The following is a 25,894-nucleotide window of genomic DNA, read 5'->3' on the forward strand; positions in this document are numbered from 1 at the left end:
TTGGGAAATTTCTTTTGCTATAAATTATTGTCCCCATTTAGAAGAAAAACCTCAAGAACTGGTTTTCTTGATTTAAAATGTTCTTGATAAAATGGTGTCCCAGCTCAAGCTATCCTCCCACTTCCGCCTCCAGAGTAGCTGGGACCACAGGCGCGTACCACCATGCCCAGCTAATTTTTTTTTTTTTTTTTGTAGAGATGGGGTTTTGCCTTATTGCCCAGGCTGGTCTCAAACTCCCAGGCTCAAATGATCTGCCTGCCTCCACTTCCCAAAGTGCTGGGATTACAGGCGGGAGCCACCGTACCCCATTAACAAATTTTGTTCAGATTTTTTCTGTATTCTTATCTTTGTCTCTATTGATCTACCAATTGATCGATGAGCACAATAACATTTTGAGATATTAATCACTTTTTATTATGCATTTTATTGAAGTATCATATATAGACAGAAACGTACATAAATCACAAGTGTACTAAATTTGTTTCTGTAAGCTGAACACACTTGTGTGCCTAATACCCAGCTTAAGAAACAAAACATTACCGGCACTGGTGTGTATCTCCTCTGAATTTACTTGTACCCCAAGGCCCTTTCTTCACCTCAAGCGTGTAGGATTTTCCACCTTCATGCCTTGGGAAAAGGAGACATTAGCAGATGTAGAAAAAAAGAGCTTTAGTTTTTGACAGAAATCTAAGAATCAGCCAAGGGATTTGGAAGAACATGAATCAGTTTGAGCTGATATTTTGAACCTTAAATCTTGATAAAGGATTCTTGTTGAGGGAGAAGAGAGAAGACAATAAAGAAATGGTGCATAGACATTGGTGAGTCTTCCAGAAGTGCCATTGGTCCTGCTTTAAGTTCAGAGATTCTGTAAGAGAAGCTGTGGATATGAATTTTGATGCATATGGAAATATTTCCAAGTCTTCCTACTTCAATATGGTGAAGGCCTGAACTCTTGTTCAATTCAGCCAGAGCAGCCCCCAGTGTTCCATTTCTCGATGAAGCCTTCCATGTCCTAATGTGCACATCTCAGACATGCAGGTGACTCTGATGCAGACTGTCCTTGGTCCTCACTTGCAGAAACGTAAGTATAGGTTTTTGTCTATGCCATGACCATGGTTCTCAAGCTTCTCTGTACATCAGAATTACCTGAGGATCTTATTAAAAACAGATTCCTAGGACCAGCTACTGACTTTTATCAGGCCTGGCAATCAGAATGTTCACCAACTCCCTAAGTGATTATTATACACCAGTCTGGCATCCACTGGAGGGTTAGATTTGGGATGGCTCTTCCCTATGGCCTATGAACTGTATCATTGTATGAGGACAAAGTTTCAGTGCAGTGCTGTCCAATTGACCCAGCAGATCCCATCTGATGTTGATGGGAGGAGAGGAGAAGGTGTTGATGGGAGGAGAGAAGCTCAGATGGTAAGGCTCCTTACCTGCCTCTCATTCCACCAGACCAGTCCCTCCTACCTAACGATACTTGCAGAAAGGATTCCAAGGTCAAGAGAGGTTTTCAAATCACTCTCTATGCCACAATACCAACCATTATCAACCACAACTTTGCTCTGTCATTTGTTTTATCAGCAGACGAATTTATGTGAGGATAAGGGCACCCCCTTTGTAGGCCAAAGTCCTCTCTTATTCCCTGAAGAAGATCAGCAGTATCAGCTCTGATACTGCTGATCTCTTCTTTTTAGCACCATGCCAGCATCTTCAGGCCTCCTGAGGCTCCTAAGAGATGCTGTAACGGATTAGATTATGTCCTTTGATTACAAGGTCCCCTGAGCATGGATGTGGAGGCTTTTAGAATTCTGTTGTCAATTATTAAAAATGTAGTAAGGGTCCAGAGAACATTTACAATTTAAAAAGACCTTTAAAAGCCACAGTTATAACAGAGCTATATGTGTATATTTTTTAAAACCCCTCTAGGGGAGCTAATCTAAAGTGAGAACTCCAAGTGCAATAAACTGTTAGGACAATATATAAGCCATTGATCAGTTACATTTAGAATATGTTCTGCTAAAGCCAGCACCTGGCACCACTAATGATGGGGCATGTCTTCTTGTTTGGGGCAGCTGCTGACTGGGATGAAAGTACAATTGAGACTCCATGTGTGTCAATGGGAGCAAATGGAAAAAGGAGAAACAAGATAGAGCAAAAACTGAGAATTTCAGACCCCCTCAAAACAATCCTTCAAATTTGATACTGAAGGATAAGTTAGAGAGGATACAAAAGAACTCACAGGAGCCAGGTGATTTCCATTCAAAATATGGAACTGGCCAGCAAAAACAAAGGATGATGAGGTCATCATTCTGTCATTCAAAATCCTGGTACTGGCTGTAGGGTAAGATGGTGTCTTAGTCTGTTTTGTGCTGGCATGACAGAATACCTGGGACTAGGTAATTTATAATTAACAGAAATGTATTGGCTTACAGTTCTGAAGGTTGGAAAGTCCAATTCTAAGGTGTCAGCATCTGGCCAGGGCCTTCTTGCTGCATCAGAACATAGTGGAAGGCAAAAATGTGAGAGTGCAAGAAAGCAAACCCATTTTGAAAAGCTTTTTAAAATAATGTCTTTACTCTGTTCATGAGGGCAGAGCCCTCATCACCTAAACACCTACCACTGGGCCCCATTTGCCAACTCTGTTGTATTGGGGATTAAATTTCCAACACATGAATTCTGAGGGACACATTTGGACTATAGCAGATGAGGAACATTCTAACCTCTCAACTGAATTTAAGAAGCAAGGATAGGAAAATCAGAATCAGGTGGTGTTTTGTTTTTAGACTTTCTTTTTTCCAAGTAAACTTCAGTGTTTTTTTTTTGAGACATGGTCTTGCTTTTTCACCTAGGCTGGAGTGCAGTGGCTCAAACACAGCTCACTGCAGTCTTGACCTCCTGCGCTCAAGCCCCTCCCACCTTAGCCTCCTGAGTAGCTGGGACTAACCATGCCTGACTAACTTTTTTTTAGTCTTTGTTGAGGCAAAGCCTCACCTTGTTGCCCAGGCTGGCGTCAAGCCGCTGGTCTCAAGCAATTCTCCCTCTTCAGCCTCTCAAAGTGCTGGGATTACAGGTGTGAACCACCACATCCAGCTCCAAAGTGGACTTCTTATTGAAGAATATTGTACACACATGAAAGTACTAAATCATGAATGAATGGCTAGGTGAATTTTGATAAAGCAAAGTTGTCATTTTACAAAGTGAGCATGAGATGATGAGACAGGACATTCACAGTTCCTCAGAGGCCCCATCTTGCCTTCTGATCACTGCTTCCCAGGAAGGAGACTCCTATTCTAATTACTAACACAACAAATTCATTTTGCTTATTTTGAACTTTATATAAATGGATCCAGACAGCATATACTTTAAAAATCTTCTTTAGCATTATACTGTCATTCATCTATGTATTTTGTGTGCAGCTGTTCATTTGCATTACTGTAGAGTGTTCCAACATATGAACACACCACACATCCTCTATTCTGCTGTCAAACCATTTAGCTATTCTCAAATCTTTTCTATCACAGATAATGCTACTGTAAACATGCATTTTTAAAATAATTTTTATCCTTTATATTATTATAAAAAGAATTCAACTATTTTTATTGAAGGAGAAAATGTAGAACAAACAGCAAAATATTTTCTTAGAACTAGGAGCCACATTTCAGCAATACTATCTTTTCTATAATAATAAAATATAATTAGCATACGTATTATTGATTAATCACAATCTTCTTTTTTACATTTGAAATAGTGGTAGAAACCCACAAACACATGATCAAGGGGCTGAGAAAGTATTAAGTGGCAATACAATTACATTTATAGGTGGAGCTTCTTTAGTTGAGAAGACAAATGTATAATGTAGTTTTCTGCTTTCATTATTGTCTATAATCTCAGTGATCTTTTCATGATAGGAAATTCTTAAACCAATTCATAATACGTTATAACTGCATCTTTTTCTTTTTTTTTTTGAGATGGAGTTTCGCTCTTGTTGCCCATGCTGGAGTGCAACCTCTGCCTCTCGGGTTCAAGCGATTCTCCTGCTTCAGCCTCCCGAGTAGCTGGGATTACAGCCACCCACCACCATGCCCAGCTAAATTTTTGTGTGTGTATTTTTAGTAGAGACGGGGTTTCACCATGTTAGCCAGGCTGATCTCGAACTCCTGACCTCAGGCAATCCACCCGCCTCGGCCTCCCAAAGTGCTGGCATTACAGGCGCGAGCCACCGTGCCTGGCCTATAACTATATCTTAAAGTTTCATTCAAAACTGCTATTTCCCCATGTATGTGTTCTAATTCTGGTCTTGTCGATTTTATAAGCACATGATGAATTAGTATTAACTCACTGCTGCTTTCTCCCCATTCTCTATAACTTGCAGGTGATCTCCGTGTCTCAGGGTTAAGCTCAGCTCCACATGACAAAACGTCAGTATGAAGCAAACAAAAAAATAACTGGTTTAAACACAACAGAAATGTATGTTTCTTAAGCAGTCTAGGGATATAATATGATATCTTAAAGGTAATATCAGAGATACAAGCTTTTATCTTTCTTATCTGTCATCTTAAGCACATGGCTTCCATTTCTGTAGCCACTTTGTGGCTCGGCACGGTTGTTAATGATCTAGCTGACAGCATGTTCATGTTACAAGCTTGAAGCAGGAGGGAAGAAAGAAGGGCATGCCCCCTCTGCCTAGAAAGTCACATGTACTTCCATTTACATCTCACGGGCCAGAATTTTATTGGGAAATATGGCCACCCCATATGAATTGCGGCTATATTGAGGAATGGGAAAATTGGTAGAAGTAGGCATTAAAAATGTTTGCCACATCTTTCAAGGCCCTAGGAAAATTCTGGATTTTGCTCAGGCGTGTTGGGCCAATGCTGTGTAGCAATGTGATAGATATCAGAGAAAGACACAGAAGACTGCAGAGATAAAACTGTATCTGAGAAATACTAGGTGTTAGACAGGCCTTACCTGGCATAAGGAACTCTAGGATTACTCCTGTAGGGGCACCTTCCTTAGTGCCATGCTCTTTCAAAATACAAAAGATAAGTGAAGGGAAAATAAATACCTTACTTTGATTAAAAGCATGAAGAGACAATGTGTTTTTGTTTGTAGGTTGGTTTTGCTTTTGCCAGTGAGGCAAAGAAAGACAATAGAACCTCCTGTGGGGACTTTTATTAATTAAAAAATATATATCTGGCTAAGTTGGTGTTAAATATGGTCTTTCCTGAAGGAAGGAGTATTAACTACATTACATGGTAATGGATTTTTAAATCTAGTAGGGGAAAAGAAATCTAAGTTTAAATAGCTCTTACTGGATTTTTAAAATATTTAGCAAATGACTATTATTTATTAGTATCATATAGTGTTCTCACATTTTAAAAACTTAAAAAAAATTTAAATTTATTTGAAATATAGCTCTCGCTGTATGTATATCCAGAAAACAATTTTTGAGTATTTTCTCTAAACTGGCTTGGGAATTCTGTGCTATTCATTTCTTAAATAATTTGTTTGGTGTACTTATAACAACAACAACAAAAACAGGAACAAAAACAATAATAAAATCATGTTACCCTTTAAGCAAAAATGAGCATGTAGGTCGAGAACAATCTGAAAAATCAGGGAACAACATTACTCACTCCAGCTTTGGGAATATGCATGGATCCAGATCCCGTAATGGAATCAAAACCTCCACTGAATATTTAATGAAATGTGGCACAGTTATGGAAAAAAGAGATTTATCAGTCAATGTAAAATGGTTAAACAATTGCACATGCTCTTCTTTTGTGAGGTCTGTACCCAAAATAACTTTGTTTACAAAAAGGGAAATCTAAGGCAAATAGCAATTTTATCCATTGAATAATACTAACCATCTGCTTGTTTTCTGCAGGGATTTGTAAGGCAAGAGTGGTAGGACTCGTGATTTCATCAAGCATCTATAATTTACCAATTCTACAGCAATACAAATTTTGGATCCTTTTTCCATATAGAAATGTGATGTCTTCACCCTCGCATGGAATAGCAGTGAGGTTGCAGAGCAGGCCTCGGGGATTTGAGTTCTCTTTTGCTTTTCTAGTTGAGGGTGGACTAGATTACTAGTAATTATACAAAATGAGAGTGATCTGTTATTGAGCTCTATGTGTCAGACACTATGCTAAATTCTTTACACTACTGTCTCAATTAATTTAATCCATACCATAGTTCTATGAGGTATGTGTGCTTACTTTCTTCATTTTACAGATAAAGAAATCAAAGAAGAAAGAGGTTGAAACTGACCAAAGGTTGCATGGATGCTTGGGTTGAATTGATAGAACTGAGGGCGCTAGACTAAAGGATTTCTATGATTTTCCCCAGTTTTGACCTTGACTTCTAGAGTTTTTTTAATGTGGATATTTAAACCATGTTGGAAAGTCATCTATGAGCACGCTGGGCAGAACTCCTGACTGAAAGCAGCCCTGGATAACTGACTAATGGAATAATGTCCTCAGTGTTTATGTTGTTGGAATTATTTACAGAAATAATTGTTTAAAATCTCCCAGGGTCTCCAGGGCAAATCGAATAGGTAGCCGAGGTGCAGCTACTGCCATGGCCAGTGTCATCCAGGGCCATTATCACCACACCAAGGTGAATTTCCTGAGGTAGCATGATCTATATTCCCTCTATGCCCATCCCCAAATCCTTGGAGAATCAACCCATGGGCCTCACAGAATCCAATAACCTCCTGAAAGCAGATGAGACATTTGAATGTAGGCTATATGAACATTTTTCTGAGAGGAAACTGACAGCTTTTCTATGGAGAACTATTACATTATTATTATTTTTTAAAAGAAGTTTGTCAATGAAGAGAGAATAAGATGGTAAAGATATCTTGAAGGGAAAGTGGGCCTGACAGTTTATTTTAACATACAAAGGAGCTGGGGACATCTTTGACTTCAGGGGAAAAAGGCAAGAGAGTTGGGTGGGGGCAGAGAGAGAGAGACAGAGAAAGTGAAAAAATAAGAGGAAAAGAGTCAATAGAACATAGTTCTAGTGGGGATTGGTGGGGATAAAATTGGTCGTAGAAAGCAACAGGGGCGATTCTTTCTCCTGAGAGAAAGGAGAGGATGGTGAAGATAGAGGATAATAGTTGGAAGGAAGAAAAATTGAAAGGTGAGTTACTGGTTAAAAGTAAGACATCAGGCATGAGATTAAAATCAGGAGAAAAGTAGAGAAATTTGGAAAAGCTGTCTTGAGGGATGCCACCAGCATGAGGGGCCAGCTGGGATGGAAGAACAAAGATGTGTTTTTTTCCTGGTGTAATGACCCAAACTTTCATTCCTGAAGGCCTTGGGTCATTTGTAGTTCTGCCTGGATTGGGCTGTTGTAGTTTCCCATTGACCTTTATCACAGGGCATGGTAATACTAAGAGATGCCATATATATAAGCAGGGATTTGGAAGGCAAGAGTGGTAGGACTCTTATTATTATTAAAACTTTTTAAGTTTTAAGTCACACAATCACAAGGTCCCACAGTGTAGGCTGTCTGGAGGCTGACGAGCAAGGAAAGCCAGTCTGAGTTCCAAAACTGAAGAACTTGGAGTCAGATATTTGAGGGCAGGAAGCATCCAGTGCAGGATAAAGATGTAGGCTGGGAGGCTAGGCCAGTCTCTCTTTTCACATTTTTCTGCCTGCTTATATTCTAGCTGTACTGGCAGCTGATTAGATTGTGCCTACCCACCCAGATTAAGGGTGGGTCTGCCTTTCCTAGCTCACTGACTCAAATGTTAATCTCCTTTGGTAACACCTTCACAGATGTACCCAGGATCAATACTTCAATCCAATCAAGGTGACACTCAGTATCAACCATCACAAGTCCACCCTTTGTCAACTTGAACCCACACACATCTCCTGAGATCATACATAATCTTCAAATAAAGACAATAATAAGGTCATAATTACACCTAACATAACTATCCTTCATGCAACCGGAAATGCATCGATTCCTAACCTAAATACTATTACACAAAGTTAACAATACTTAAATGCTGATGTGAAGTCAATAAATCTTACATGATAAAAGAAAAAGGAAATAAAATGAAGATATTTTCTTACTACAAGTGTATACATGCACAAACAAGTTTTTAACAAAAGAAGGTGGCTCATGCCAGTAATCCTAGCACTTCAGGAGGCTGAGGCAGGCGAATCACCAGAGGTCAGTAGTTCGAGACCATCCTGGCCAACATGGTGAAACTCTGTCTCCACTAAAAAGTACAAAACTTAGCCCTGTGTGTTCGTGGGCACCTATAATCCCAGCTACTTGGGAGGCTGAGGCAGGATAATCACTTCAACCTGGGAGGCGGAGGTTGCAGTGAGCCAAGACCGTGCCATTGCACTCCAGCCTGGGCAACAAGAGTGAAACTCTGTCTCAAGAAAAATAAAAAGCTGGTATTGATGACTACCTTCTTCTACTACCCCTTCTGTATTCCCTTTGCCTTCAGCAAACATCTCAGCAGGTCATGATTTTTTTTCTTTTTCTTGGTGGAGTGACCCAAACTTTCATTCCTGAAGGGTCTGGGCCATTTGTAGTCCTACCTGGATTGAGCTGTTGTGGTTTCCCATTGACCTTAATCACAGGGCATGGCAATACTAAGAGACCCCCTAAGGGATCTCCTGTATTCCATGAGTACTCTTCCTTACCTCTGTTGTGGAGTAGTAAACTGATTTCATTTTGATAGTTCAAGTCAATCACTCCAGCCAACACTGTAACTCCCTTCTTAGCCTGTTGACTTAAAGGTAGGAGGAGCCTAAAGTGTCCAGGTGGCAATCTTAACTTCCAGTTTAATGGAATCGCTGTTGTGTCTACTGGTGGAAGCGTTCCTCCTTCTGGAACTAAGACCTCTAGGCCCACAGAACATATTGTCGTGGGAACAGGAATCAAAAATTTTGCTAGTGGATCACTAGGGGTGATGGTGAGTGGTGCTACTTCTACTTCTACCCCTTGATTCCTAGACCTGTGAATCCTGGCTATGAGAGAAACAGTACCATATATTGGATGCTGATTCAGAACATACATGGCCTTCTGGAGAACTTTGCCCTAGCCCTGCAAAGTATTGTCACCTAGTTGGCATTGTGATTGTGACTTCAAAAGGCCATTCCACTGTTTTATCAATCCAGCTGCTTCAGGATGATGGAGAACATGGTAAGACCAGTGAATTCCATGAGCATGAGCCTGCTGCCACACTTCTTTATCCGTAAAGTGAGTGCCTTGGTCAGAGGCAATGCTGTGTGGAATACCATGACGGTGGATAAAGCCTTCCATGAGTCCACAGATGGTAGTCTTGGCAGAAGTGTTATGTGCAGGATAGGCAAACTCATATCTGGAGTGTCTATTCCAGTGAAGACAAATCGCTGTCCTTTTCATGATAGAAGAGGTCCAATATAATCAACTTACCACCAGGTAGCTGGCTGATCCCCTGAGGAATGGTGCCATATCAAGGGCTCAATGTTGGTCTCTGCTGCTGGCAAATTGGGCACTCAGCAGTGGCTGTAGCCAGGTCAGCCTTGGCGAGTGGAAGTCCATGTTGCTGAGCCCATGCATAACCTCCATCCCTGCCACCATGACCACTTTGTTCATAGGACCATTGGGCAATGACAGGGGTGGCGGGGGAAAGAGGCTGAGTGGTGTCCACAGAGTGGGTCATCCTATCTACTTGATTATTAAAATCCTCCTCTGCTGAGGTCACCCAATGGTGAGCACTCACATGCAATACAAATACCTTCACATTCAGATTAAATAGTTCCTATCCAGACTTATTAACACCTTCTCCTACATGTCCAGCTGCCACACATGGTTGTATGGTTTGTGCAATGTGCAGCTTGAAGGCATGCACTCCCATTGTAGGCATGGTGCATTTGTATTTTATCATGATTTTCTGGCAGACGGCAGTAAAGCATCTTGTTCTAACAACATCAGTATGCCACAGCTTTCCAGTGATGAAAGTAGTTCTTGAAGGGACACTTGAGCCCTTCTCAAACTTGCAGAAAGGTGTTCTATGGCTTAGCAGCAGCCCTAGGTGCAGAGGGATAGCAGAAATAATGCAGTGGGTGGAAGGATGCAAGGTGGCTCCTGATCCTATGCTGTAGTCAAAAAGGTCAATCCTCTGTCTGCTCAATTGACCTGTGCTTTTCTGTCTTGGCTAATGCAGATCGTCATACTTTGTGCTGTTCTTTCCAAATACCAAGGATGGTTAAAAACCTAGTCCCATTCTCCCTTTATCCTAAAATCCTTTCCAGAATTGAATGCCTGATTATTTTTCTCTGCTAAGTTTATTCGCCAGCACCGTATCTGCTTCTAACAAGGCACTACCTTGTATTAATATTACTATATTTTCAGATGCATATGTCTTTATAGTCCCTAAATAATTTGAAATCCACAGATAACAGCAAAGCTAGTTGAGCCATCGAGGCACTATTTATCCATGTGTGTCAACCATGAGGTAAAGACACCCTATCTCACAGGTGGGCCTGTCTAGCTTGCTGTCCAAATAACTGAGGCCTATACTATTCCGTAAAGTCAAGAATCCTTAGGCATCAAGGTAATTTATTTCACAAGGCTCTACAAGGCCTGCTCTACTGCTTGCCTCTCTGATCTACTCTCCTCCCATACTCACTGGTCCCAGTTATATCCCCCTCTTATTCCTCCCACTGCAGAGTCTTTGGGCTTGCCATTTCTACTGCTGAACTCTTCACTCCACATCCCACGTGGCTTGTTCCCTTGCCTTCTTCAGTACTGGCTGACATGTCACCTTCTTAGTGACACCTTCCTTGTCCATCCTGTTTGAATCACAGTAAACCTCCTTCAGCAGTTCCTTGTCATCCTTCTCGGTTTATTTTCCAGCATATCACCACCTTCTAACATGCTATCTTATTTATTTTGTACATTGTTCGTTTCCCATCACTAAAATATAAGCTTCATGAAGACAGACAATTTTGTCTGTTTCTCGCCCTTGGCACCAGTCCAGGATCTCCCTAGCACAGAGAACACAGCAGGCAAGTCATTCTATATTTAAGTTGTTTGCAAATCACTTCGTATGTTACTCTCCTAGATTGTGTGTACAACCACCTAAGTATTTTCTAAACCAAAATTTGATATATGTATCTGACATTTTAAAGTCACTTCCAGATTTCTGTGCAGCCTCAACATAGACTTTGGGCACCAATGCTGCCATCTTTTGGGAAAATTTTGCGGATTCAAAGAAAATAAAATGGTGATTTGAAATCAGGATCGTTCTGTAAAACATAGAACTTATCACTGCTAAACTGTGGCTGCATAGACAACAGGCTAAATCCCAATAGAAATTCTTTAAATCTCTGAAGAGGATATCTTGTGTGACGTCTGTGGCTGTAGAGAGATTCTTGAGCACTCAGGTTCTTTCAAATCACAACCTAACTACCTAGTTTACTTAAATGAGGTCATCAACATATAGTAATATATTGTCTCTACACACACACACACACACACACACACACACACACACACGCACATATATATAGTGAAAGAAGGTTGAAACATTTCTCTAGGTTTGTATTTAAAGACCCTCAGTCAAGCAATAACGTTTCTTTGAAACCCAAGTCTCTTCAGCAGTATTTTCCTTCCCTTGTGGTAATGGAAAATAGCCGACTGTAGAAATAAGTGAAAAAATTTGGAAAACATTTCAGGATAAGTATGAGGATAAAATGGAGGCAAAAAATGAAGAAGTAATTTCTCATGTTCTGCTTTAAACTTCAGGCTATACAATTGCTGTCATTAGCATGTACACATTTGAAAGTTATGAGGTAAAGTGATGAACTGGCTGTGTTTGATTAGAATCAATAGAAGATAACATGTTAAGAACAAATAACCCTGCATGTTAATCCCAGAACCACATTAACTTCTGCAGTCTCCATCAGCTTTAATTTTACATCCCCCAGTAACTATATTTTTTTTATAGTTGTCAGAGACAGTTAATCTTAAAGTTCTAAGATAGTTCATCTACTTTCATGAAGAAAAAAAAGAAACTGAAGCCTTGGATTTAACACAAATCTAAGTGCTACAATAAGGGATTATTAATACAGATCGTTGACCCATTATGCTTTTTGACAATGAATTGGGGATGTCTCTTTTCCTTTGAACAAAATCAGCTAAATTTTGAATATATCTTTGAAAATGTTTCCGAGTGTCAATCAGTCATAAAATTCAAGCATCAGAAACAAGTGGCTGCTCCTAAAATGAAGAAACAGGAAGTGGTATCCATCTTATTTTCAATTTTTCCAGAAGCCTCTCCTGTGTGTCCAGAGCAAGCACAGAATATCTGCAGGACCCCTCTTTAACCCTCCTGGTGCTGAGTTGGTGAGTGTGTTTATGTCCTGCCTCTCACTTGAAGAGGCACACACTTAGGAAACAGCTGTTCACAATTAAATTAATTATCATTTGTCAACAGCATTCTGAGGCCCAGAAAGTCTGTGTTCACAGAAAAGAATGCTGTCGGGCCACAGTGCACTTCGGAGTGTGTGTTCACTTACAGGACCCATCTAATTTGGTAAAGTATCTTTAAGATTAAGGTTTTCAAAGCAGTGACAATAACTTGATAAAACAACTGCCACACAGTTCAGTAATCTCTGCCTCCTAACTTTAGGGTATTTGCTCATCACTTATTTCAGCACTTGTGTTTACCTTGCATTTTAACACAACCCTTAAAAATGAAGGACAAAGAGCAGAGACTAAAATGGATATAAGAAGTCTTAACGTGGGCTGGGCGTGGTGGCTCATGCCTGTAATCTCAGCACTTTGGGAGGCTGAGAGGGGAGGATTGCCTGAACTCAGAAGTTGGAGACCAGCCTTGGCAACATGGCAAAACCCTGTCTCTAAAAAAATACAAAAATTATCCAGGTGTGGTTGTGTGCACCTGTAGTCCCAGCTACTCAGGAGGCTGAGGAGGGAGGATCGCTTGAGTTCAGGGGTTGAGGCTGCAGTGAGCTATGATCATGCCACTGCACCCCAGCTTGGTGACAAAGGGAGATCCTGTCTCAAAAAATTTATATTAAACAATTATCTTAAAAAGGAAATATCAATGTGGGCCTTTAAGAATGAGTAGTTAGGCTTGGCATGGTGGCTCACGCCTGTAATCCTAGCACTTTGGGAGGCCGAGGTGGGTGGATCATTTGAGGTCAGGAGTTCCAGACCAGCCTGGCCAACATGGTGAAACCCTGCCTCTACTAAAAATACAAAAATTAGCCAGTCGTGGTGGTGCGTGCCTGTAGTCCCAGCTACTCAAGAAGCTGAGGTTGAAGCATCGTTTGAACTCAGGAGGCGGAAGTTGCAGTAGCCAAGATTGCGCCACTGTACTCCAGCCAGGTGACAGAGCAACATTCCATCTCAAAAAAAAAAAAAAAAAAAAAAAAAAAAAAAAAAAAAAAAAGAATGCATAGTTGATGGTTAAAGCTTAAGTTCCTTGGGTAATAACCCCAAACAATCGATGAATGAGAAATCTAACCATTTAACTCCTTGGTTAAAACACTTGGACATAAATAGTCTGAAGAGCTAAATATGACAGAGGACCAAGAGCTTTAACTTGCTGACTAACCTTTATTGGTTGTGTCTGTTTACACAAAGTTCAGCCAAAAAGCAATTAACCTCAAACTTGACAGATGATTGAGAAAAAAGCAAGTATATTTAAGTCACCTGGATAGTTAACTTTTGTGTTTTTCTTTTGTAAATTAAAAAAAAAATGTTGGGAGTTGAGAATGAAAGAGACATATTTAGAAAATATACTTTATCCAATTACAGTTTTCGATTAAAGTCAACTTCTTTCTAAATTATTGTTTTTAAAATAAAAGTGTTTATGTAGAAAAATAATTTGCATGAATATGCTTCTTGAAGCATTGTTTTTTTTTGTTTTTTGTTTTGTTTTGTTTTAAGAGACAGGGTCTCACTATGTTGCCCAGGCTGGTCTTGAACTCCTGAGCTCAAATGAACCTCTGGCCTTAGCCTTCCAAAGTGCTGGGATAACAGGTGTGAGCCACTGCGCCTGGCCCAGCATTGTCTGTAATAAGAAACATTTGGTGAGGAATTTAAATATCCCGTAGGTGAATGGGTGAGTACATTATGAGAGAATTGACCCAATAGCTATTTTAAGTAGTTATGAAGAAACATGCTTGTAATTGCAAAAGAAATTACAAAAGAAAACCTGATGATATTATTGAAAAATAAAAAGGTGAATGAGGATTCAGGATATAAGGATTGTATGTACTGATTTCAAGTATTTGAAAGCACTTCCAAAATATTTATGTTGAAAAAGCTTCCAAAATCTTTATGTTGTGGCTATAAATTTATTGGTTTCACTTGAGGTAGTATATTAGAAAGATTTATTTTGATGCCAAAGAGAAACTGTAAAAATGGTACTGATAAAAATCTAAAGGAAACCAGAAGGCTTAGTTTCTTTTTAAACTATTTGACTTTAAATAAAAACCAGTTCAGCAAATACCCTTTTTAACTCTCTGCTTCTCCACCCCACAATTTGTTCGGTATCTGAAGGCTTTGGATAAGCCTATAATGTGTAATGTATTCTTCTGTAACACTATCCCTTACTTTTCTCTAATCCCTCCTGTTTAAAAAGTTAGCAAGAAATAAGCAAGCAAACAAATACCTACAGCTAGCAAAGAAACTATGGAAAATGACAGATATTCATAGTGGGTTTTTTGCTAGTTGCAAAAGAACTAGCAAAACTCCACTTGGAAAGTTCAAAGACGGTCTATTGACCTAACATTTTTCTAACATTAAGTGAAGTTTAAACTATAATATCCTTTTTCAAGGTCCTCATTTCTGAAACACTTGGCAATTACAAATCTGAACGAGGTATATACACTTTAGTTGCCAATGAGCAAAAGTAGTAAATCTATTATCTAGGTGGAATGGATAACTCCATAAAAGTTAGAAGCCCTTACATTCTTACATTTGAGGTATGGAAAAAGGAAACCTTATTTTACAGAGGTGCGGAAGGTAACTATAAACAAGAAAATCAGTTTTTAAGTTTTTGCAAATAGTTTAAATTCAGAACTAAAGCCTTCCCTTTATTTTTGCACAGTTATTTTGCTGCTGCTTCTGGAAATATAGGGTCATGAATGTCCTCTAACGCTGAGCCAGCAATCCTAATTGAATACAGACGTTAATCAACAAGAATCTATAAAGATACTGTGAACCTAGTAATATATGGAGATTCATGCTTCTCTAAATCTGATTTGCACACTAACCACCCAGGGAAAGAGTTAAAATGTAGATTCTAATTTGGTGGGTCTGGGTGGGTTCTAAGATGTTGGAGTTCTAACAAACTCCAACCTAATGCAATGCAACTGCTGTAAGGACTAGTCTTTGACAAACACAATTCCAGGCTGACAAAAGGCAAAGTGGCATGCCTTTATAAAAGTGAAATCAACAATTGACTGAGGCAAACCATATGGCTCTCACCAGATAGAGATGGAGCAGCTACAGATGAGCTCTAGCTGGCTACTGGTGTTGGGGCCCAGTGCCGCCTGAGGATGAAATGAGAACTAGTTAAAAGCATCTAGTTCAGTGGCTGATTACCACGTAGGTGCTTCATCATTTTTTCCCCCTTTTTTCTATAAAATAATTACCAAAGGAAACTTAGCATTTTATATGGAGAAAATCAAATGTTGATCAAGAGAGTGGGGCAATGGGTATAATGCAGAATGAAGCAGACGTTATATCTGAAATGTGTTTCTTTTGGAACAAGACTAACCTTATTTAACCAAAGAAGCTTGAAAGAGAAACTTCCTATAGGAGAAGTAACAAGAAAGTCTACAGAGGGGTGGTGGGGAGGAGCTAGAACTGGACTATGAAGCTAAGGAAATGAGACGAGAAAGGAAGGTTGATGGAGCAACGTAATGTACCTGCATGGGGAGAAAGTCCTTGAGAAATTGCTAGAGATGGGAATGCCCAAAAGACTTCACAGACAATAAACATTCAGTCCTAAGTTATTTGCTGGGTTACAGACCAAGTAACATAAATTCTCTCTATTGCCCCAAGGCAATGTGGGCTGGACGCACAGTCTTGTGTAGAAAGCAGTTTGGTGCTGGAGGATTTGAGGCGGTGCCAGCCTGATGGTGATGTGCTGCTGGGAAAGAACAACATGCACAGAAGGCAACACAAGGATAGACCATGGGGAATTCACCAGGAGGTCATTAGTGACCAGGGAAGCTTAACCCCTAAACAATCAACCTTCCTCAGAGTTAGGAGAGACAATAGGTTTCCCATTGTGGGGGCAGGTTACAAGACAATTTTTTGTTAGCCTTTTAAAAGGAAGAGGTAACTTTAGCAAGCAGGAGTCCTTGGGAACATTTAGGGAGTTGATAATTTACATAAAATTAGGTGCTAGTTGAGGCAGTGATTGCACAAATAAATACAGAAGGGAGAGATATACGTCCAGAAATCAACCAGAAAACTTAGCAAACATTAGAGTTTACTTTAGATTTCAAACTATGGGAAAGTAAGAGTCATTGTGGGATCTTGAACAGTAATGTGAACTAAATGGTGCAGCATTTTGGCAAAACCAGTAGGACAAGTTTAGAAGAGCATATCAGTCAATCTTATGAACACATTTTTTCAAAAGTCTTAAGACTGGAATATTACCCCATCCTCCATCAAGTTTTTACCTGAAAATGTTATAGCATAGGCTTAGCATAATAATTCAAGCCAACTTTTCAATTTAGGTTGATACTCTTAAAGGATGTCCTTTTTACTTCCTGAGACAGCTCCTTGCACATGTCAATTTCCCTATAGCATATTTTCATAGCGGAGATGGAACAATGTGTAATTTATTAATTAGGGATCATGAGTTGCATTGTATAGATTGATGTTGGCTTAACACTGAATTTTTAGGGGAAAAAACCTATCATGAATATTTTATGCTTTGTTCATTCTGATAGTAGATGATAAAGGAGAGAAGAATTTCAAGAAGTCTATGCTGATAACAAAGGCAGACATTTACTCTGAAGCCAAAGCTAGATGTCATCACTGTATTTGATCAATCAATAATTTTTAGGTTTTATAACTATACATATGAGCTAGAAATGCTATGATCAATATTTTTTTAATTAAACCTTTTTTCAAGCAAGTCATAAAAACAAGATTGAAAAAGTTGAGGTTTCTTAGAAAAATACGCACTATTTTATAGTGGAACAAATTCTATCTTTATCTCTCACTATCCTACATGCTGCTGGATTCCAAAGGAGAAGCTGGGATTACTCTTTCTCTTCTATAACTTATGGGAGCATGTTCAACCACTTGGCCCCAGAACACAAAGCTCACAATCTACCTTTCTGGACTCATCTCCTTGTTCCTTCTTTTATTCCATATTCTAAACGTACCAACATAAATGACCATTCCTTAAAGCTGCCCAGTGTGTTCCATGTATTTGCTGCATGTCCTGATCTGCCTTCCTTTTCTCCATTAGCCTGAAACATCTAGCCTGTTTCTTAAAATCAGCTCCTTGGCACCTATCTGCAATTACTGTTCTTCAAAGAACCCTCAGGATTTTGTATTTAGTTTTGTTGTAGTACTTCTGTGATTCTTTAAGTATTTGGTTACAAGTATCTTTCCCACTGGTCTATGACTTCTTTAAAGGCATGGACAATGTATTATTCTTACACATTATTTTCATGCTTAGTGTATAATAGATGCTCAAAAAATATCTGGTGATTACAATGCATAACAGGGAAAAATAAGCTTGAAAGGTAAAAACTAAACAAAACTACAAGCCCTTCACAGTATATCTCCAGCTAATCCCAGTGGATTTTAGTGACTAAACGAAGAGGAAAAGATGTTGAGGGGCCCTGGAAAGGTGGTGCAAGGAATTAAGAGTTAATTTATAATCTGTAGAACCAATTGTTGCTTCAGAGAAATATTCAAACACAGTCTCCTTGTTTCAATTAAATTCACAATATACCCACCCAAAACATAAAAGGCCATGGTTTCTTCCCTGTTCTGATTCTTTGAAACATCAGGATTCAATGGGTCCACCAACTGAATTTGGGATGGACTTGGAATATATTTTATTGTCAGTGATTGGGGCAGACATTCCCATTCCCAATGCATTTAGAAAGGCAAGATCAAGTAGAAAAGTAGTGTGTAATTTGTTGGCAATTTACAAATAATAATGGGTTTAAAATGGCACACGATCCTTTGATAGGCCTTCTACAGAGAGGTGAGGTCTATATTCCCTCCCTTTGAACCTAGGCTCTGTAACTGCTTGACTAATAGAACATGTCTGAGGGATGCTGTTGGTTTCTGCATCCATACCCTAAGAAATAGGCAGCTCTCACTTCCTGTTTCTTAGGCCACTCACCCTTGGAACCTAGGGACCAGGTGTGAGGAAGCCCCAGCTGCCTTAAGGAGAGGACGTTGTGGATAGGAATGTGCTGTCAGGACCGCTTTGCCAACCATGTGAATGGGGAGTCTTGGAAGTGGATTCCTTCCCCACCCCAACCTATCCAGGAGGCTCCTTGTTTTCTACATAGTAGGAGGCATAAGACATAAACTTGAAAACCATTTCTTGTGGTAGTTATGCTCCTGTGACTATGTTCCTCCTTCTGTCTGAACTCTATTCATTGACTAATATAAAATACAATATGCTATGCAGATAGAAGGTAGAGAAGAGTTTTATTACTGACCTTTGCACTCTGTTGATATTAAGGTAAAATTTGGTCACTTCGTAATCATATTGACTTCTTATTTAGAGAAGCTTTCCCCTCATTTTCAGGACCACAATCCACATACCTACATAACTTATTTAGGACAGAATGATACTGTTCTCAAACAATTCCAAAAGTTTTACATTTTTTCATATTGCTGTAAAATTTAAATAACAGGCTGATAATCTTATGGCATTGAATATACTGAAACTATCGTTGGCCTGAGAAAAGTAAAAGTTTAGGAAAGCAAAACCTCAAAAATAAAACAAAATTTCTACTTGTCTCTGGTTTGTCTCTATAATGTATTCCAAAGAATATGATTATGAATAAATTTATATAGATATATTTTAAGTCAGTACTCTCATAAGCATGGATTAAGTGGTAACCATCTATATTGTCTAAGCACAAAGTCATATTAGTTTTTTCCCCCAGCTCTATTATGATAGGATTGAAAAATAAAAATAGTATATATTTACAGTGTACAACATGGTATTTTGAGGTATGTATATATTGTGAAATGATTAATTATATATTGTGAAATGATTAATTCAATCAAAATAACACTTATGCTCACATACTTAACATTTGTTTTGTGGCAAAAACATAAAAGATCTACTCTTTTAGAAACTTGCAAGTATACAATACATCATTATTAACTGTCACCGGGGTATAAAATAGATTTGTAGAACTTATTCATCCTGTTTAACCGAAGCTTTGTACCCTTTGGGCAACAACTGCTGCAAAGTTGTATTATTATTACGAATGTAAAACTTAGATTGGTTAAGTGCTAATATCCCCTCTACTTAGACACTGGAGTAAGGGCCAAGAATAGCAAAAGTTTGCCCTCTAAAAGAACTCTAGCCCTGATACTTATCTGAAAATTTGGATTTCTCTTCAAAGCTCATTGGTAATTAATCAAAAACATTATCATAGGACCAGTGCTTACTATTTCATATTTTCTTTTACTATTTCCTGCCAAAATCATAAAGTATGTACGTGTGTGTGTGTGTGTGTGTAGGCAGAATAGTTTAAAATGTTTATCTATTTGGGGGTATAAAGCAGTAGGTAAAGTTTTGGATTTATTTTTCATTGTATTCATCTAGTTCATCCATCTGTAGATGAATGTGTTTCCCTAAAATGAGTATTATTAATGCACTCATTCAAATGTTAATGAAGTAATGCTCACAATTACTGCAAGATATTTATAAACAGAGTGCTGTTGCTAACTTGCAGAGGGTGATGATGAAGTGACAAATTTCTGACACCATAAGATAAAGCCCATTGCTATCTAAGTCTGTTGAAACCTAAAAATCAATCTTTTAGCTTTTATTCATAGAAACTTAAGAAAATAAAATGCTGCAAAAACACATTCTTTCTTTATAATGCCTGAATAGTCCTGCATGACCATCAACATTTAGGCAGTTAATTATTTATACCATCAGAGATGAGTCTATCTTCCCTCACCTATGCCATACTAGACAGTTCCTGAGCAGCAAGATAGTGGAGGCATTGTGCTGGAATGCTCTGTGGTGACGTAACTGACAAGGAATCTACTACAAATCCCAGCGCTGAGCATTCATTTCTCTCTTTCTTGCAAGGGCAAAGGTTATATACTTTCTAAGAGCACACTTTACAAAATAAATACTTAAGTATACCACATTTTTGGCCACTCATGGAGGAAATAATTGTGTAGAAGAGCTCCAAGGAGATGCTTTATTGATGAAGATCAGTGAATCAGAGATATGTAGATGAAATTTTCCCGAGACAACGCCATCTTCAAAAATAAGGAAAACCCTTTGAGCTGAAACATGTTTTGGATCCAGGAAACCTCTGTTCGTAGGAGGGAAATAATTGAAAACACCTGAACCTTACATACCACTTGTTTCACGTGTTCCTATTACAAATCTTTGAGGAAAAGAGGTTGGGAGGGAAGTCTGTTAGGGGTGAGATGGCTTATTGGCCATAGTCACCAGAGCCCTTTCGGTTGTATGTTTATACTCCCAATGTGAACATGATAATCATCAAAAATGGAGACAGCTGGAAGAAATTTTAAACCATGAAATCAGTTAACTTTTATTGTACACTCTTAAATTTCCTGCTAGTCTCCTCAAAACATTATGACTGCACAGTTTCCATAGTAACCATGAACAAAACAGAACAGTCTACACGATTTGGCCAACACCTGATTCAAAGATAACACTTAATGGTGCAAAGTGGCAAAAAGTGTTATTGACAGTTTTCTGAAAATGTACAAGTCTGCTCCGGAGTGTCCAAAAATGAGGAAATAATGTGAACGGTGTGGCCCAGCAACTGGAAAATATTTATGCTGCAATATAACCAGAAAGTATATGTAAAGTTGTTTTGTTGAGCAATGGGTATCTTCTCAGAGGCTTGAGACTAGAATATGATTTTCTTCCCTATTGGAAATACTAGTTATATTTGATTAGAAGTACTTTGTAAACCATTTTAACCATTTTAGTGTACAATTCAGTGGCATTAAGTACATTCACAATGTTGTGCCACCATCACCTCTATCCATTTCCTGAACATTTTTCATCATCCCCAACAGAGACTCTGTACCCATTAAATAATAGCTTTCCATTCTCCTCTTGCCAGCCCAGCCCCTAGTAAACTGTTATACTTTCCATCTCTATACATTTTTTATTCAGATAAGTGAAATTACATAATATTTATTCTTTTGTGTATGGCTTATCTCATTTAACATAATGTTTCAAAGTTTATCCACGTGTAGCATGTATTAGAACTTCATTTTTTTAATAACTGAATAGCATTTCATTGTATTATACACCAGATTTTAGAAATCCATTCATCTGTCGATGGACACGTGTTGTTTCTATTTTTGGGCTTTTGTGAATAATATTCTATGAACACTAGTATAAAAGTGAGACAGCCAGGTGGGAGGGGTTCCCTGGAGAAACTCCAATCAGCCTGCCACTGAGATGGAGGCTTGGGTTCGTGCCCTTTGCCACGAGGAGGAGACTGGCCCTGCCTCTTTCTGTGTAGAACCTGGTATTCCAATGGCTGGCGGGAAGCACTGTAGCAGGGGACTGGCCTTGCAGAGGATCCCTGTTTTCTCCCATTTAACCCCCCTTTCACCCAATAAAACCCTGCTTTACTCACCCTTTAACCGTCTGTGAGCCTAAATTTTCATGGCTGTGGAACAGACAAGAACCCCGTCTTTAGCTAAACTAAGGAAAAGTCCTGCCACAAAAGCATATGTTTGGGCCGGGCGCGGTGGCCCACGCCTGTAATCCCAGCACTTTGGGAGGCCAAGGTGGGCAGATCACCTGAGGTCAGGAATTCGAGACCAGCCTGGCCAACATGGTGAAACCTCGTTGCTACTAAAAATACAGAAATTAGCCGCACAGGGTGGTGGATGCCTGTAATCCCAGCTACTCGGGAGGCTGACGCAGGAGAATCACTTGAACCTGGGAGGTGGAGGCTGCAGTCAGTGGAGATCACACCACTGCACTCCAGCCTGGGCGACAGAGCGAGACTCCATCTCAAAAAACAAAAAACAAGAAAAAGCATATGTTTGAATCCCTTGGCATATTTTAAAAAATATATTTTTAGCTCTTGGTGCTTGGGTGTAATAAACCAACAAAACTCAATGAATTTCTCTTCATGGTCACCACTGATAAAATTTTTGGGTTATTTTACTCTTAATCTTTTAAAAGAAGATATTGGGGAAAAATTCTCACTTCTCTCCTTCCCCTCAAACTCCAAGAAAGCATGCACCATATCTTCCTGTATATGCTATATAAATATACATAAATTAATTTAAATAGAGCTACAAGGTATAGGCAGGATATTGTCACAGAATCTGAAGCAATCATACTTTCTCACTACAAATAGGGTCAACATTAATAATAGGCATATTTCGTTTTTTTAAACTTTTAGACTGTTGATAGGTATAGAATAAGATAGCTGTAGAATAAGGACTGAGGATGGCATTTTTAAAAGGTAGCTCCATTACATTATTTAATTAAAATACTTTTGTTCCTTTGTCATTTCCTGTTCTGTCCATGGGATTTTGCACATAGTAAGTATCACAAGCTGAAAGGTGAGACTCTTTTGGCAAATTTTAGATGTGTAGGCAGGTTTAAAAACTCCCAGCTGGGGAGGCATCACGCTACCTGACTTTAAACTATACTACAAGGCTACAGTAACCAAAACAGCATGGTACTGGTACCACAACAGAGACATAGATCAATGGAACAGAACAGAGCCCTCAGAAATGATGCCTCATAGCTACAACTATCTGATCTTTGACAAACCTGACAAAAAGAAGAAATGGGGAAAGGATTCCCTATTTAATAAATGGTGCTGGGAAAACTGGCTAGCCATATGTAGAAAGCTGCAACTGGATCCCTTCCTTACACCTTATACAAAAATTAATTCAAGATGGATTAAAGACTTATATGTTAGACCTAAAACCATTAAAATCCTACAAGAAAACCTAGGCAATACCATTCAGGACATAGGCGTGGGCAAGGACTTCATGTCTAAAACACCAAAAGCAATGGCAACAAAAGCCAAAATCGACAAATGGGATCTCATTAAACTAAAGAGCTTCTGCACAGCAAAAGAAACTATCATCAGAGTCAACAGGCAACCCACAAAATGGGAGAAAATTTTTGCAACCTACTCATCTGACAAAGGGCTAATATCCAGAATCTACAATGAACTCAAACAAATTTACAAGAAAAAAACAAACAACCCCATCAAAAAGTGGGCAGAGGACATGAACAGACACTTCTCAAAAGAAGACATTTATGCAGCCAAAAAACACATGAAGAAATGCTCATCATCACTGGCTATCAGAGAAATGCAAATCAAAACCACAGTGAGATACCATCTCACACCAGTTAGAATGGCCATCATTAAAAAATCAGGAAACAACAGGTGCTGGAGAGGATGTGGAGAAATAGGAACACTTTTACACTGTTGGTGGGACTGTAAACTAGTTCAACCATTGTGGAAGTCAGTGTGGCAATTCCTCAGGGATCTCGAACTAGAAATACCATTTGACCCAGCCATCCCATTACTGGGTATATACCCAAAGGACTATAAATCATGCTGCTATAAAGACACGTGCACACGTATGTTTATTGCGGCACTATTCACAATAGCAAAGAGTTGGAACCAACCCAAATGTCCAACAACGATAGACTGGATTAAGAAAATGTGGCACATATACACCATGGAATACTATGCAGCCATAAAAAATGATGAGTTCGTGTCCTTTGTAGGGACATGGATGAAACTGGAAAACATCATTCTCAGTAAACTATCGCAAGGACAAAAAACCAAACACCGCATGTTCTCACTCATAGGTGGGAAATGAACAATGAGAACTCATGGACACAGGAAGGGGAACATCACACTCCGGGGACTGTTGTGGGGTGGGGGGAGGGGGGAGGGACAGCATTAGGAGATACACCTAATGCTAAATGACGAGTTAATGGGTGCAGGAAATCAACATGGCACATGGATACATATGTAACAAACCTGCACATTGTGCACATGTACCCTAAAACCCTAAAGTATAAAAAAAAAAAAAAAAAAAGAACACACACACACACAAAAAAAAAGAAAAAGGTGTCATTTATTAAAAGCAAAAGATAACTGTAAAAAAAAAAAAAAAAAACTCCCAGCTGGTTACTCCATAGAAATTTAACTCATTATTTCATTAGGAAGCTGAATTAACCCCATACTTCAAGGAGACAGATTCCAACTGTAGAGAATCAGACAGACTCCAAGATTCATAATTCCTGACACATACACTTTTGGAAAATGCATCTGCAGAAATTGTGGAAGTTGTAGACCTGATAGTTGGGTGGGGTATAAAAGACTGAAGTCACAAGGGCACTTCATGTGAACAAAATAAAGACTGTGCTGGTTTTGCTTTTGACCAATGTTTTTTTCTCAACTGCTTAGAAAACAAATACTTTAACTTGTCCACTAACTCTAGCTTTTTCTTTCAGAAATGGTGACAGTAAAGTCCTAAGAAATTATTTTTTTTTTCTAAAAGAAACTATTTTCTTGCTTGCTGCTGGCTTCCTCTCCTGTGTGATGAAGGTTGGTTGCAACATGCTAGGCATGTTCATTTTCTCTAGACTTGGATATTATTGTCCTGAGCAAAAAAATAAATGGCAATGCATGGTGAAATGTAATTCTGACCGGAATGCTTCAATTGTTATAGCAATATGAAGTAGAGGTGTTCAGAGTCTTTCCATTCATATTAACCTTAAATTAAGACCCAGAATCATCAGGTCTTGATCATACTCACAGATGCACGACAGTAACAGCAGGAAAGAAATTCTTTTTTGTTGTCTTTTCAGACAGGGTCTGGCTCTGCTGCAAGGCTGGAGTGCAGTGGCATGATCCTAGCTCACGGCAGCCTTAACCTCCTGGGCTCAAATGATCCTCTAGCCTCAGCCTCTCAAGTAACTGGGACTACAGCCATGTGCCAACACACCCGGCTGTTTTTTAAATTTTTTTTGTAGGCCGGGCGCGGTGGCTCACGCTTGTAATCCCGGCACTTTGGGAGGCCGAGACGGGCGGATCACAAGGTCAGGAGATCGAGACCATGGTGAAACCCCATGTCTACTAAAAATACAAAAAATTAGCCGGGAGTGGTGGCGGGCGCCTGTAGGTAGTCCCAGCTACTCAGAGAGGCTGAGGCAGGAGAATGGCGTGAACCCGGGAGGCGGAGCTTGCAGTGAGCCGAGATTGTGCCACTGCACTCCAGCCTGGGCGACAGAGCGAGACTCCGTCTCAAAAAAAAAAAAAAAAAAAAATTTTTTTTGTAGTGACAGAGTTTCACTATGTTTCCCAGGCTGGTCTTGAACTCCCACCTTGGCCTCCCAAAGTGTTGGGATTACAGGCATGAGCTACAGTGCCCAGCCATGGGAGGAAATTATGAGAACTCAAGTTTTGCCAAGGTGAAAGGATTATTCATTTTTTTTCCCTGTGAACTCAACTCTGTAATGTGCATTTGTTTAGTTTACAGTTTAATGGTGATTTATGATGTTCAGGGCTCTTTTATGCCTAAGCAGCTTAGCTATTATATTTTATTATCTGGGTATGGATACTGCTTACTTCTGGTTTTGAATATGGGGATCAAAATGGTTTTGAGGCAGCCT

At 39.2% G+C, this 25,894-nt stretch overlaps 1 protein-coding gene across 14 annotated transcripts in view; it reads right to left on the reverse strand.

Annotated features, from left to right (window-relative positions):
* The window catches only part of LMNTD1 (lamin tail domain containing 1), a 208,203-nt gene that overhangs the window by 41,105 nt on the left and 141,204 nt on the right, over positions 1 to 25,894 (reverse strand). For 5 of the 14 annotated variants that reach the window (XM_055280341.2, XM_055280340.2, XM_055280330.2 and 2 more), the window contains one exon: positions 20,827 to 21,051. The exons of 3 other annotated variants lie outside the window; for them this stretch is intronic. The gene's annotated coding sequence lies outside the window, so the exon portion shown is untranslated. Of the gene's footprint in view, positions 1 to 2,449; positions 2,496 to 5,726; positions 6,099 to 10,990; positions 11,010 to 20,772; positions 22,249 to 24,790; positions 24,883 to 25,894 lie in introns of those variants that run through there. 6 more of the 14 variants (XM_063639975.1, XM_063639983.1, XM_063639982.1 and 3 more) reach the window with 6 other exon arrangements.

This window comes from Symphalangus syndactylus, chromosome 5, assembly GCF_028878055.3.
Source record: "Symphalangus syndactylus isolate Jambi chromosome 5, NHGRI_mSymSyn1-v2.1_pri, whole genome shotgun sequence".
Lineage (NCBI taxonomy): Eukaryota > Metazoa > Chordata > Mammalia > Primates > Hylobatidae > Symphalangus > Symphalangus syndactylus.